Source organism: Typopeltis vanoorti, chromosome 17 (assembly GCF_054136105.1).
Source record: "Typopeltis vanoorti isolate ZY-2024b chromosome 17, IOZ_Tvanoo_1.0, whole genome shotgun sequence".
NCBI lineage: Eukaryota > Metazoa > Arthropoda > Arachnida > Uropygi > Thelyphonidae > Typopeltis > Typopeltis vanoorti.
The window spans coordinates 50,980,085-50,994,714 of NC_143565.1; positions in this window are offsets into that span (position 1 = coordinate 50,980,085).

Sequence of the window (14,630 nt, forward strand, 5' to 3'; positions counted from 1 at the left end):
GAAAACGGTCTGGTTATACGATTTCGTGAAATACACTGATATCCAAAACCTAAGGACGACCTATATTTTTATCTGTATATGTAAAAATTTTCATGGCTACAGCCAAATGTGGATATAAATTTATTGCCAGCATACTAATAAATTATATTACACAAAAAAAGTATGATAAAAATTTCATACAAATTAATATGCAATAGGTTTTTGACACCCACTCCTGACAAAAGAAGAAGATTTTTTAGAGCCTGTGTAGCTCAGTAGAAGTGGGGTCTGCACTCTATGGCGCTTGACTGCACGACGAAAGGCGTTCGAATCTAGTCGCCGACTAGAGGAACTTTTTCTAAGCCTTTTCTCCACCGGTTCCAGAGTTAGTCGATCTCTGGCATGGGCTAGTGGGTTTTTCCTCCCGGAAACTCGGGTTTTTCGTCCCGTAAATTCAAGAAAATCGGCCGTCGAACCCACACTATTTTCAGACATTAAAAATATTGTGTTAGGGTTAGGTACCATCAGATGGCAGGACTTACTAATCGCCTTCTTTACTGCGTGCCGATTAATTAGTGATAGCCTTGGACCAGCTATCTCTGATTGGCTACCTGTGGAGATTGAACTGTCCACTCAGTCTCCAAAAGTTAGATAGGACTTAAAAACGGCCTCGCCTACTCCCTATACGGGAACAAAAAGGTGTTAGCTGATTTTTTTTTTGAGGTTTTTGGCAAAAGATATACAAATTTCATAAGGACGTAGTTAAGGAATTAATGTACAGTGTGTACAGAAAAACTATGCAGAGAGACCTTTCAGTAGGAATATGCCGACTCTCGAACTGCAATGCAGTGCTGGCAAGCAACGTCGTATCGTGCTTAGAACAAAGAGATTCAGGAGTTCTTGAGCAACTAGTCCACTCCTCCTTTAGAGCAAGGATAAGGCTTTTGTTGTTTTCTAGAAGGGAATTTCGAGCAGCAATGCGTCTTCCTATTGTGTCATAAACGTATTCTAGGGATTGAGATCACGGGAGTGTACTGCCCAATACATTCGATTGATATCCTCAGTCTCCAGAAGTATCTTCACTGCTCATGTATGATGAGGTGTGGCACCGTCATCAATAGAAACGAATTCATCGCCTACATCATCAACGAACAGTCGAACATGATGTTTAAGAAGTTCGTTGCAATATCGTTCTCCAGTCATACTCCCGTATTACTTTTTCCCTTGTGCTTGGTGCATCCATTCAGCATAATCCCCCCCCACACACACACACACCATGACCCAACAATCGCCATATCTGTTCCTTTCAAAAACATTCTGCAATGGTAAGTTTAACACTAGATGAAGTGTCGTTAAGAATTGGAGGAAAGACTAAAACTCCTCGTCTATAAACAGTACATTAGCCCATCGGTGCCTTGTCAAATTTGTATGGTTGCAACACCACTGAAAGCGTGCTCTACGCAGGGCCAGCTCTACCAATGGTGGAACACAGGCATTTACACAGGGCGTCAATTTTTGGGGAGGCAAAATAAAAATATAAATAAATCAGCTGATGCCTTTTATTCCCATATAGGGAGTAAGCAAGGCCTTTATACCCTATCTAGCTTTGGAGACTGAGTGGGCAGTTCAATCTCCACCTGTGGAAAATCAGAGATAGCTACCTCATGTATATCATTAATCATAGCAGCCACCGATGAAGAGGTTGGCAAAAAAGTGCTGCCATATTTCCTAACAAGATATGTTACTGTCTGAAATTATTATTATTATTATTACGGGCAACTCCAGGGAGTCATTAGACTCATCGAGGGAGGCCACAAATCATATTCATCACAACTATTCGACATTCATACAGTATCTATCATACCTCGCCTTAAATTCATTCACTGTCACAGCATCCACCACAGACTCTGGCAGCCCATTCCACTCATTCACCACTCTAAAAGTAAAGAACACAGTTCTAACGCCTTTACTAACCACACTTTTGCCCAGTTTCCATGGATGTCTCCTAATTCTCCCACAAACCAGCCCTGTTGTCAAAAATATCTTCTGAATTAATCCTATAGAAACCCTTTAGCAATTCGAATGTCTCAATCATATCTCCCCTCCTCTGCCTATCAACCAATTTTTGCAACCCACAAATCTCAACCTGTTCTCATAAGGTTAATTCCACAGACCAGCTATCATCTTGGTCACTCAACTCTGGATCCTCTCAACCTCCTCCCTACCAAGAAGAAACCTAGGTGACCAAATCTGGGCACAGTAGTCGAATGAGGTCTTATCAAGGCTCAATACAGAGGAATAATAACCTGCTTGTCTCTGCTTGTCAACGTATTCTTCAGCAACCAAGTGATTTGATGAGCTGCTTTGGCCACTTTTGCAATGTGCCCCCTAAACTTCAACTGCTTATCCATCAACACTCCTAAATCTCGTGCCTCATCAATTTCCTGGAGTACAGTTCCACCATTGTATTGACCTGCTGCTAATCTTTTCATCCCAAAATGTATAACCTTACATTTTGGTACATTAAATTGACATCTATTCTACTTAGCCCAGGCCTCCAATCTATCCAAATGATCTTGCAAAATTTTGACATCATCTGCATTCACTATTGCCCTGCCCAACTTTGCATCATCCATAAACAAATGAACTGTTCCTCTCAGATCCTTTCCTATATCATTAATGAACAAATTAAACAGCAGTGGTCCAAGAACAGAGCCCTGCAGCACACCGCTAGTCACAAGCCATCTTTTGGACTCAACTCCTGAATAAACCACTCTCTGGTATTTCTCCATCAACCACTCTCCTATCCATCTCACCAACCCTATATCCATCCCCATCTACTCCAGTTTACTGATTAGAGTTCCATGTGGTATCCTGTCAAAGGCCTTTGTAAGGTCCAGTAGAATCACTGTAAACCTATTACCCTTATCCAGTTCAGCCGTCACTGTATTATAATATGTGAGCAAGTTACTGAGGCATGATGTACCCTTCACAAAACCATGCTGTCCCCGATACAGTATCCTATTTTCATCTAACCAATCTTGTATTTTCCTCTTGACTATTTTCTCCAAGACCTTGATAATAATTCCTGTTATGCTGATTGGCCAGTAATTTTCAATAACAGCCTTGGAACCACCTTTATGCAGCAGAACTATTTTCCACTCTTTCCACCCCTTTGAGACTGACCCGGACCCGAGGCTCAGATTAAACAAAATGGTCAAGGGCACCGTCAATTCTTTAGCCGCTTCACGTACGAAATAATGGGTACTACGGTCGATTTTCTTGAGTTTACGAGATAAAAAAAAACGAGTTTCCTGGAGGAAAAAACCGCTTGCCTTGCTAGAGATCGACTAACTCGGGAGCCGGTTGAAGAAAGGCTTAGAAAACGTTCCTTCAGTCGGCGACTAGACTTGAACTTAAGTCTAAGTTCGAGAGACCAAGCACCACTTCCACTGAGCTACAAAGGCCTTGTGGAGGCAAAATTGGCCTAAAATATACGAAAATTAAGTCATTTATTCCTTCTCTGTTGAAACCAGATTTCAGGATGTCGTTAGTTAAATTTTTACATAATGAAACTTCATTGTAGTGTATATTTTTTAAAAAATCATAATCATTTAAAACAATGTAGTATTATGCTGTGTTTAATATTGCACTGTCAGTGTTAATATTTAGTGTTGGCAATTTAGCTGTTTTTGAGCTAAATCTAGCCCTTTGTTTTCTTCCCTAGCTCCAAAAAGTTTAATCTAGCACCTAGCTCCAAATCTAGCTCCTTCAAAACTAGTTTCAGCTCTTTTTAGTTGTTTTTATAACTTACTGTTAGATTTTTAGTTGTTTTTATACCCTACTGTTAGATTTTTAGTTGTTTTTATAACTTACTGTTAAAGAAATTGTTTTAAAAGTTTTCCAGATGTTCGCATTTGATAAAGAATTCTATTGTGCGTTTGGTACGAGCTTCGCACAGGTTTCAAATGCATGATGACGTCGCTCAGTTACGTGGCCCAACAGTTTGCCATTTTGACGTTTTAAAGTTGATAGCACCGCTGCAAGTTAGTCTGCACAGCGTTCTGGTTGGTGGTTACGATAGCGAGTGGGAAGGTTTCAAAGACTGATCGCAATTCGTTGCAGTAGAGAGTTGCATACCCTTCTTCAAAAATGACAAAGAGAAAATAGAGCTTACAAGTAAAAATTTAGGAGGGAGTGGTTGCAAATGGGAATGTTTAGTAAATGGTTGTGTGAAGTTCCTGGTGACGCTGCAAAAGTCCATTGTAAGTTTTGCAGATGTGATATAGCTGCTATATATTGACAGCTTTAAAAGCATAGTGAAACTAAGAAATCTTGCTGCAGTTCCATATAAGGCCGTTCCTATTACAAATATGTTTGTGAAAAAGTCTGATGAGACCGCGGACTTTGAAAGTAGGTCGGCATTATTTCTTTGTTGTCACTCATCATTCAACAGTTGCGATCATCTAGTAGAGCTTTGCAAAAATATCATCCCAGACAGTCAAATTATGCCAAAGGTAAAATGCTCCGAACTATGTGCTCTGCAATTGTAAAGAACATTCTAAGTGAGCACTTTGAAGATCAAATTGCGGACATTGGAGATGAAAATTTCAGCTTGCTAATAGACGAATCGAGTGATATCACAGTGAATAATATTTTAGGAATGGCCATCATGTATTATAGCAGGAAATTCAACAAAATTTTGCATACATTTCTGAGCATGGTGGTTCTAGAAAAGTGTGACGCTAGTGGTATTGTGGCTGCACTGAAAAAAAGAGCTCTTGACAAAGAAACTGGACATTAAAAATCTAATTGCAATCGGTACAGACAATGCCAGTGTTATTGTTGGTGTCAATAATTGCGTTTATGAACAACTGAAGTCATATTTTCACGCCTTAATTTTAATTAGATGTGTATGCCATTCATTACAACTGGCAATGTCTAACACTTGTGCAGAATCTCTCCCAAGAAAATTAGAATTTTTAGTTGCCAAAACGTATAAGTGGTTTTCATATTCTTCTTCAAGACAAGCAGCATACAAAGAGCTGGATCAAACTATCAACGAAAATGATGCTTCTCTGAAAATTGCAAGCAATTATGCAACAATGTGGCTCTATTGAACCTGAAGTAGACAGAATTCTCAACCAGTGATTGGAATTAAAAACTCACTTCGAAGTCGTGAGTGTGACTGAGAAATGTTACAAAGCTCAAATTATGTGGGAAATGTACAAAGATGAAAGGAATCTGTTGTATCTTTTATTTTTGCATCCTGTTCTAGTTCAGGTTCAGAAAGTTAACAAAATTTTCGCATCTAACAGTGCGGATAAGATAAGATTATTGCAGATTTTTCTCGTTTGATTCGCTCTATTGCTAATATGTTAGTGCTACCATCATCCACAGTCGACCATCTAGAGTCAGAGATTGATGACCATTTGGATCCTAGTTCGAATCTTGGTTACAGATTTGAAAGAAAAATTTCAGAGTTGATGATACAAAAGAAAATAACGCAAAATGATGAACGAAATCTTAGAAGTAGAGCAAGACACTTTCTTCTTGGTCTCTTCAAACAGCTTAAGCAAAGGTTACAGATTTGAAAGAAAAATTTCAGAGTAGATGATACTAAAGAAAATAACGCCAAATGATGAACGAAATCTTAGAAGTAGAGCAAGACACTTTCTTCTTGGTCTCTTCAAACAGCTTAAGCAAAGGTTGCCTGAAAACTTGAATATTTTAAGAATGATGTCTTCATTTTCTGTTGACAATATCCTAAAACATATAAAAGAACCTGCTACTCCCATCTTAGAAATAATGCTGAAAACAGAAAAGGATGTTGCTGCTGCTGAGTGTCAGTACAATACTATCCACTTAAATAAATGGACAAATATAGAAAACGCTAAGCTATTCTGGACTGAAGTACGAGAATATAAAGATGCATCTGGAATGAATCCATTTAAAGAAATTGCTCAGTGTGCAATAAATTTATTAATACTACCAAATTCTAATGCGGAAATTGAACGAATTTTTAGTTCCATGAATGTAGTTAAAACTAAATTAAGAAGCAAGATGGAATTGCCAATGCTGACAGCTATTTTGTCAGTCAAGTATGGCCTCAGACATAAAAACAAGTGCTGTACAGACTATCATTTACCAGATCTCCACTGAGTAATATTGGAACGATGGCCACATATAATAAAGCTGAAAATCTAAGTGAAAACGTGGTAAATTAAGCGCAGAAGTGGCTAAATACATGGAAGATGTATTTAGCCACTTATATGCAAGTATCACTTCAACTTGAATAAAGTAAGTAACTTAAAGGTATCAGCTACTACGTTTAAATTTTTAGCTTCAAATTTTTATTTTTAACTCCTTTTCAGCTCTTTTTATAAGATTTAGCTGTCTCTAATAATTTTCATTTGCCAACACTATTAATATTAGACGACATGACAATATCAGACACCTTCTATCTTGCATTTATTTCCGATTCCATTGTTGGCCGTGAGTTGACCTTCACCTGAGGTTAACATACGTGCATATTTATCAAAATTGCTTAATTAAAGTACAGTAACATATTCTTAATGAATATAGTATTACAAGATTAGATTATATATACAATTTCAGAATGATTGATTTCATTTGAAATTTTGTACGGCCTGACAATGGTCGTTATTCTGTCTTCCATATGCGATTCCCGTTGTTTCTTATTTGTGAGCGAGAATCCAACAGTCTGCAGAGCAGTGTTAACTGTGATGTGTTTTACATTGGCTTGTTGCAGGGAATGCAGCCGGTTGTGAAATAATTTTCAACGATACTTTAAATGCAGACGCTGTCTTTTCCCAAACGGCGAGGGAAGATCTTGCCATCCTTTCAATTGAACATGAAATTGGTCAGAAATTAGACTACACTGTCCTTATTTGTGATTTTGCGAATATGAAAGCAAGAAAAGTTTCGTTTTAAAAAGTAGGCTTATATTTTAACAGTGAAAATGTAAATTAACTTATGTTAAGACATGACAAGTGTTCGAAAATCTAAAAAAAATCATATTTACCATAGTTACGTGTTTGTGATTTAGCAGTTCTTCTTTCTACATCATGTGATGAGCATTACTTACATGTAAGTTAATAGTAATACATTCTTTTCTTTCTTTCTTTTAATCCTTTAGCGGTGTAAGACGAGTATACTCGTCATGTGAAACAATAAATTACCCTTTTCAACAAAAATTAAAATTTTAGTAAAAATTAAAAAATATATGTCTCTTATTATTATTATTAAGGAATCTGATGATCAATGATTGTTTGCATTTTTTTAATGAAAATACTATTGCACGCAGTTCAAATTGTTTCTTGTGAGACAGCGCCTAATTTTCCCCAGAAAATAATGAAAACTCTACGAAAAACTTTAAAAAAATATTTGTAGTGTTTTTAGCAAGTCGAATTCGATTTTTTATAAACTATAATCGCACTGCAAATTGCTATATAGTAACCCTCCCCCCATCCGCGGTTTCAATTATCCTCGGTCAACCCCAGTCCGAAAATATTAAAGGGAAATTTCCAGAAATAACCAATTTATAATTACATTGCCAAAGTGGATATTAGATCCAACATTATTTTAAAGCCGACTGTTTGTAGAAACTATGAAAGTTTCGAAAGTTGACCTGAGAGCTTACAATAATATAATCATCGGTATCCCCGAGTTGCACTACATACTTGATTTGAATAGCTAAGGCAAATCTGGGATGCCGAGATTGTATTCTTGTAAGCTCCCATGTCCACTTACGAAACTTTCATACTGAAATGAAATGAAGTTGTATGGCTCTTTCTTTAAGTAATAAGGCTGATCTCAGAGGTAGTCCAACACCCGAGCAATTCATTCCAGAGGTGGAGAATGCTACACACGTTCTCAGGTTGATAATATTCCATTCACATTCAGATAACTTTATTAGAGTATGTTATTATAATTGAAATATTTTATTATTAGTTATTGCTGTTAATCTCTTACTGTGTCTAATTTATAAATTAAACTTTATCATAGCTTTCAGGTATCTACAGGTTGTCTTGGAACATATCCCCACAGATAAGGGTAGGGGGGAATACTGTAATTGTTTCTATGTTCATGGATTTTTCATGTTTTTTTTTTTTAAAAAAAAACAATATTGATAGTATTCGTGATATTAATGAATTTTGGAGCAATAAAATTATTGATTTTTTAAATAAACTAAATTTTAATACCAGAACTTATGTAGCTCAGTGGAAGTGGCGATTGCACACCACAATGCTTGACCGCATGAAGGAAGACTTGGTTTCAAATCGAGTTGGCGACCAGAGGAAATTTTTCTAAGCCATTTTTCGATCGGTTCCCGAGTTAGTCAATATCTGGCACGGACGAGCGGTTTTTTGTTCCGGTAATTGATTTTTCGTCCTGTCAACTCTAGAAAATCGACTGCAAAACCCCCACACTATTTCAGACATTAAATATATTGTGTTAGGGTTAGGGACCACGAGATGGCGATACATTGGGTCGTCTCTTCACTGCATGCCCCTTAATTAGTGATAGTCATGGGCCAGCTATCTCTGATTGGCTACCAGTGGAGATTAAACTGCCCACTCAGTCTCCAAACGTTAGATAGGGCTAAAACGGCCTCGCATGATCCCTATAAAAGAATAAAAAGCTGTTAGCTGATTTTTTTTCATTTTAATAATTGTCACTTTGTTAGAATTTAATTAAAATATACAGCAGGTGCATTTACTCTACATTTGAAGAATATACTCATCTTCAGTAGATTTTAATTACTTATGCAGATGCACATTTTCAGAACAAAATTCCACCATTAAAGGGTTAATTGTCTCTCTCTTTCTGTAAAAAAATATAGTTTATGATAATTTCATTATCTTATGAATTTTCATAAGCCAATGCTACTATTTAGAATTTCCGATCAGACATGTTGAAGCCTAGCTTAACGTCGTGGCTTATAAGATTTCATTAAAAGGGATTTTTAGGGGGGAATGGGCGGGAAAATATGCTATTGCAAGGGGGTGCAAAATCCCTAGGGTCATCCCTGGCTCTACGATGAATTGTGGATAAAGGGATGCACATTATAGGTCTTCAGGCAGAAAAGGATACTTGTTGCAGACGTCTTGTCAAGATATCTGCATACCTGTGCTTGAATGTAGCCGACTTTCAAGATAAACATGCAGTGCTGCATCGATTACTTTTTCTGTTATAACCAAAAAATCTGTCTCCGTGCTTCATTGAGCAAGGGTCTCTTAGCAAAGGTCTCATTGAGCAAGGGTCTCCCAGCAAAGGTCTGGAAACACATTGCTCTGGTTTGAAACGCTTCCCAGAGCCTGGATGCAATGGTATGTGAGATTTCAAACTCTCTGACAATATTATTAATTCTGCGGCCTTCTACAAGCTTTGCAATAATTCTTCCCCTAGTGATCTAACTTTGTAACTTTATTCCTTCAGGAAAAGAGCTTTCTTCAAACACAATTTACTTAGCTCAACCTTTTGCCTTTTATCTTGTAGAGTGATGCCACGTGACGCCTTTTCACACGACTCGAAAATTTTAATGTGTACCCGCTTTCTACTCGAAATCGTCAGTTTTACAAAATATCACAAGCTGATTCGTTTGAATTTGCTGTTGTAATCTTGAAATAGTGTTCATCTTTAGGTTTTGGAAACCAGTGTAGTATTATTATATAAATCAAGTGGATATTAAATCCAGGATTATTTCAAAGCCGAATTCAGAAACAATGAAAGTTTCCTACGCTCTCGGATATGGATGCTTGGGCAAGCGATCAGAGTCGTCGGACTCCTTGGAGGTGTCACGAATAATAATAATAATAATAATAATAATAATAATAATAATAATAATAATAATAATAATAATAATAATAATAATAATAATAATAATAATAATAATAAGGTCCGCGCTAGGGAAACACCTAAATGCCAGCGAGTGTATTCCCGTAAGCTCTCTAGTCATGTTTTATACGAAATTTTCATAGATTCTGCATTCGACTTTGAAATAATGCTAGATTTAATATACACTTGATTTCTATAATTTTGCTTCGGCGAAATTTGGCACGCACCGAGGGTTAGCTTAAAAAAATAATCTTCACCGACACTTCGAGATCCTTAGTACGAGGATCAGGTTTTTGGATTGTGATTGTGTACACGTGTTATTTTAAGTTGTAATGTGTTCTGAAGTTCTTGGCGTTTTATATCAGTGCTTTTTTTTCCTCAAACGATTCGAAGTTTTGCAGAAGTCTCGGCCAGGCTACAATTGCGCAGTAAGAGTTTTTTTTTCCCTCAGTCATTTCATCTTGACAGATATGGAAAAGCAGTTGAACGAGACGATATTTGAAGAAGTATATCGAGAATTCATTAGACTAGACGAATTACTCAACAATAATTGGCAGGGAAAAGAAACCTTATGATACGTTTCCCCACGCAAGTGTCACAGACGCTGTCGCTGAGAAAAAAGATCAGTTAGAATCCATGACTTCCACTCCTTCAGACTTTTTGGTGCACGCACGCAAAAACGAAGAACAACAGTAGAACCACACAAAGACAATGAAATGGAACAAGATGGTCAAGTTTCGGACGCCACTCTTTCTCCTAAAGAAAAGGTGCCACCGATCATCCTAAAAGAACAGCACAGATGGGCAGCTCTAAGATCTACAATAAACATAGAGATACAAGAGATTGGATGGCTATCCCCGCATTTTAGACACATGAATTCAGCTCTACACAGTTTCTGGGCATGGCCAAACTATTGGCAACTGTGGCATTGCCCAGGAGATGCCCTTTTCTGGAGTGGTGCTGGTGTGACGATGAGCCCACAGACTGTTTTTAAGTTGTAGATATTTTTGTAGATGTTATGAATCTCTACCAAGACCAACGGCATGGGAGTCTTGTCGGATCTATACATTCCAGTGACCTTGACTGGTGGCAGATCCAGTAAATTAACATCAGCAGCTATTTCTGCTGTGTCTATGTCTTCACTGACGCCAAGGAGGACTACATTTAATTTTTTTTTCGGAGCTGAGCATGAAGGTATAATATTGGATGCCTCTGTCATCCATTTCTTTAGACAACCTTCAATAGTCTGTACACAAAAGTCTGGAGTTCAAACATTTTGTGTACAGGTAGCAACCAGATGTTATATTAATTACTGAATCACACCTAAGACTTTCAGATAAACCTAAAATAAGAGGTTACCGCCTATACAGAAACAATAGATTGGTCTACAGAGGAAGAGGCACTGCCATCTTCATTAAAAATTATATCAAGCACAATTCTGTGAACAATCCTCCAACCACTAACTTGAGATCACAGGCATGGAAGTATTCACCAGCTCGGCTGCGGACTGAAAATCTACCCTTCTAATAAACCCACCTCTAAAAACTCTATTACATTCTGACCTAAATGCCATCTTATGCATATGAGAACCCACCATTATAGCCGTGGATCTGAACTCCAAGCACCCTGCATGGAATTGCAGATCCACCAACAAGAACGTTTCCATCCTTTCCAACTACATAGGTTCAAACAATGCTGTTGTGGTAGGCCCCACCGAACCAACTCATCTTAATACGTTTGGCACTGCAGACATTCTGAATATAGCTATCCTGTGGATATTAATCTTCAATACAGCCTAATATCAATAAATGAGTTGTAATCTGATCACAACCAATTCTACTATAGCTCGGAAAACAAGAATACCTGTCTCCTCCTTCTCATTCCTATATATCATGAGAAAGACTGCCAACAGCACTCAAAGATTATATTGGACCAGTTCCTCGCATATGTACAAAAGAAGAAGCGGAATCTGCAGTTACAAACCTCACCCAACAAATTAATTCTGCTATATCGGTAGTCACCTCGTACAAATCTGCCTGCAAGCCAGATGGTTTGCCAGAAGACATTATGAACTTGATGTTAAACGGTGAGAATACTTAGAGTACAGTTGTGATGGCGGCATGAATAGGTTTTTCTAAATTATTTAATTATAGGTTGGTGTCCCTCACACACACACACACACACACACACACACACACGCACACACACACACACACACACACACACACACACACACACACACACACACACACACACACACACACACACACACACACACACACACACACACACACACACACACACACACACACACACACACACACGCACGCACGCACGCACGCACGCACGCACGCACGCACGCACACACACAAACACACACACACACATTAGGCATGAAAAGTCACTAATGTATTCATGTTGATACTCTAATATGTACCGTATGATTATTCTTATGGGAAAAAAATACTATTCAGTATTAGAATTACGGTTACCAAAATATACGAGCAGTGATTATTGAAATTACAATTATCAGTTGTTATGTTTAAGTTTTAAAAAAAATTTACTTACATTTCTTCCCAGAATGGGAATATCTTGATACTCTCTAGGTTTTCTGAATATTCCAAATTGTTGATTTTTAACATATATTCACAGCACAGAACACAAACACAAGTCTGAAAATGCAATTGACTATTTCATTATAGGTTGCTGGAGCTATTATACATTCACAACATGAAAAAGCCTATGGAAATGTAGTTTAATCTGTTCGTATTAATCACATCCTGTAATATATGAGTTACGGTATTGTTCAAAAGGTATCATTTCCCACGGTTAGTTGTTTATCAAACACTTATATGAGTGGATGAACGATTACCTTAAGTCCAAAGTCACTCGACTCTATGGTTTTTTTCTTATAATACTGTTTACATTTACTATGCCTTACCCTGACCGTTTCTTCAAAAATGAACCTTTTGCACAGATAACTGGACAATATGATTTCGCATTCTGTTGGATATACTGTTGGTGTGTTTTTATCTTACATTGTGTGGGGTAAGGTAAAATTTATATATGTGTTATCTGGAGAGTAACTCAGTTTCTATACCAAACTTTAAGAGTTAAAGTCACATTTTGGGTTAATTAGGTGCTTCTCTCTCTCTCTCTCTCTCTCTCTCTCTCTCTCTCTCTGTAAAACGACCAGATTCTAACAGTTCGGATTTTCGTTTATGTGAACGAATTGTTTTCAGGTAACTCAAACAATGTCAACAGGTAGCATTAGACAATTTCTAAAATAATCAATACACGGATATCAGTTTTCAACACTTTTTTCCCATTCCTGGCATTAATTTCATAGTTATGGTTTTTTTTTAAATAATTAAACAGAATTGCATTAAGGTATAAAGTTGTGAATTTAAATATCAAGTTCTAATCAGAATAACTAAGAAAAAAATTCACTCTGGAAAACACAACAACAAAAGCACATATCTTTTTTCATTTAAGTTTATAAATGCATATTTTATATATGCATTTTATAAATGCATATTACGAATAGCTAGTAATTCAGTTTCCAAAAATAGTAAATGATTTTCAATGTAATTTTTGGTGAAAATCTCTCAGCTTCTTCAAAACTAATAGAAAAAACTTTACTTCCATCAGCTCCTCTATCATTAAATATTAGTGCCCCTTGCAAAGGAGAGTTGACTACAAAATGGACCTCGGTGAGCGTTATATTTTGAAATGCCAAGATGGGAAACTAATACTTTATAATATAGGAGTTGATGGAAGTAAAGTTTTTTCTATTAGTTGTGAAGAAGCTGAGAAATTTTCACGAAAAATGTATGACATTGGAAATCATTTACTATTTTTGGAAATTGTATTACCAGCTATTTGTATTATGGGGAAAATTATCAATGGTAAAATTAGACTTTCATGATTTTATCCAATTCAATAAAGATTTTTTATTTTGGGATATTTACGAACATTTAGAGGTATCAGGAATAATAATAATAATAATAATAATTTTACGAAAACTGTTTATATATATTTGGTGACAAAAGACTACACAGAATGTTTAGTGAGGCATGGTGTCATTTCCAGACTGACACAATATCAAATGCATGGAAGTGCGGTTACCAGAGTATCTGATTTAAAAACTCTTTTGCATGACCAGTGATTTTGATGTAATATAACAAAGAAAACAATGATTAACAAAAATTTTTATCGTTGAACTCTTTGTAAAATGTTAAGAGTCTAAACTAAATATTGTGAAATATTTTTAGGTAATTACATGTTTTTTTTTCGAATTTTTCTCAGTGAATATACTTGTAAATAATATTTCAGCAAAATAAAATATGCAATTTTGAACTTAAATGAACAAAGATGTGCTTTTGTTGTTGTGTTTTTCCATAGTGAATTTTTTACTCAGTTATTCAGATTAGAATTTGATATTTAAATCTACAACTTTGTACCTTAATACAATTCTGTTTAATTATTTTAAAAAATCACAACTGTGAAATTAATGCCAGAAATGGGGGAAAGTGTTGAAAACTGATATCCATGTATTGATTATTTTAGAAATTGTCTACTGCAACCTATTGACATTGTTTGAGTTATCTGAAAACAATTCGTTCACATAATCGAAAATCCGAACTGTTCCAATTTGTTTGTTTTACAGAGAGCCTGCAGATAATTAACCCAAAAACGTGACTTAAACTCTTAAAGTTTGATATAAAAACATATTTGTATTCTGCAGATAACATATATATAAATTTTACCTTTCCCCAGACGAAGTAAGG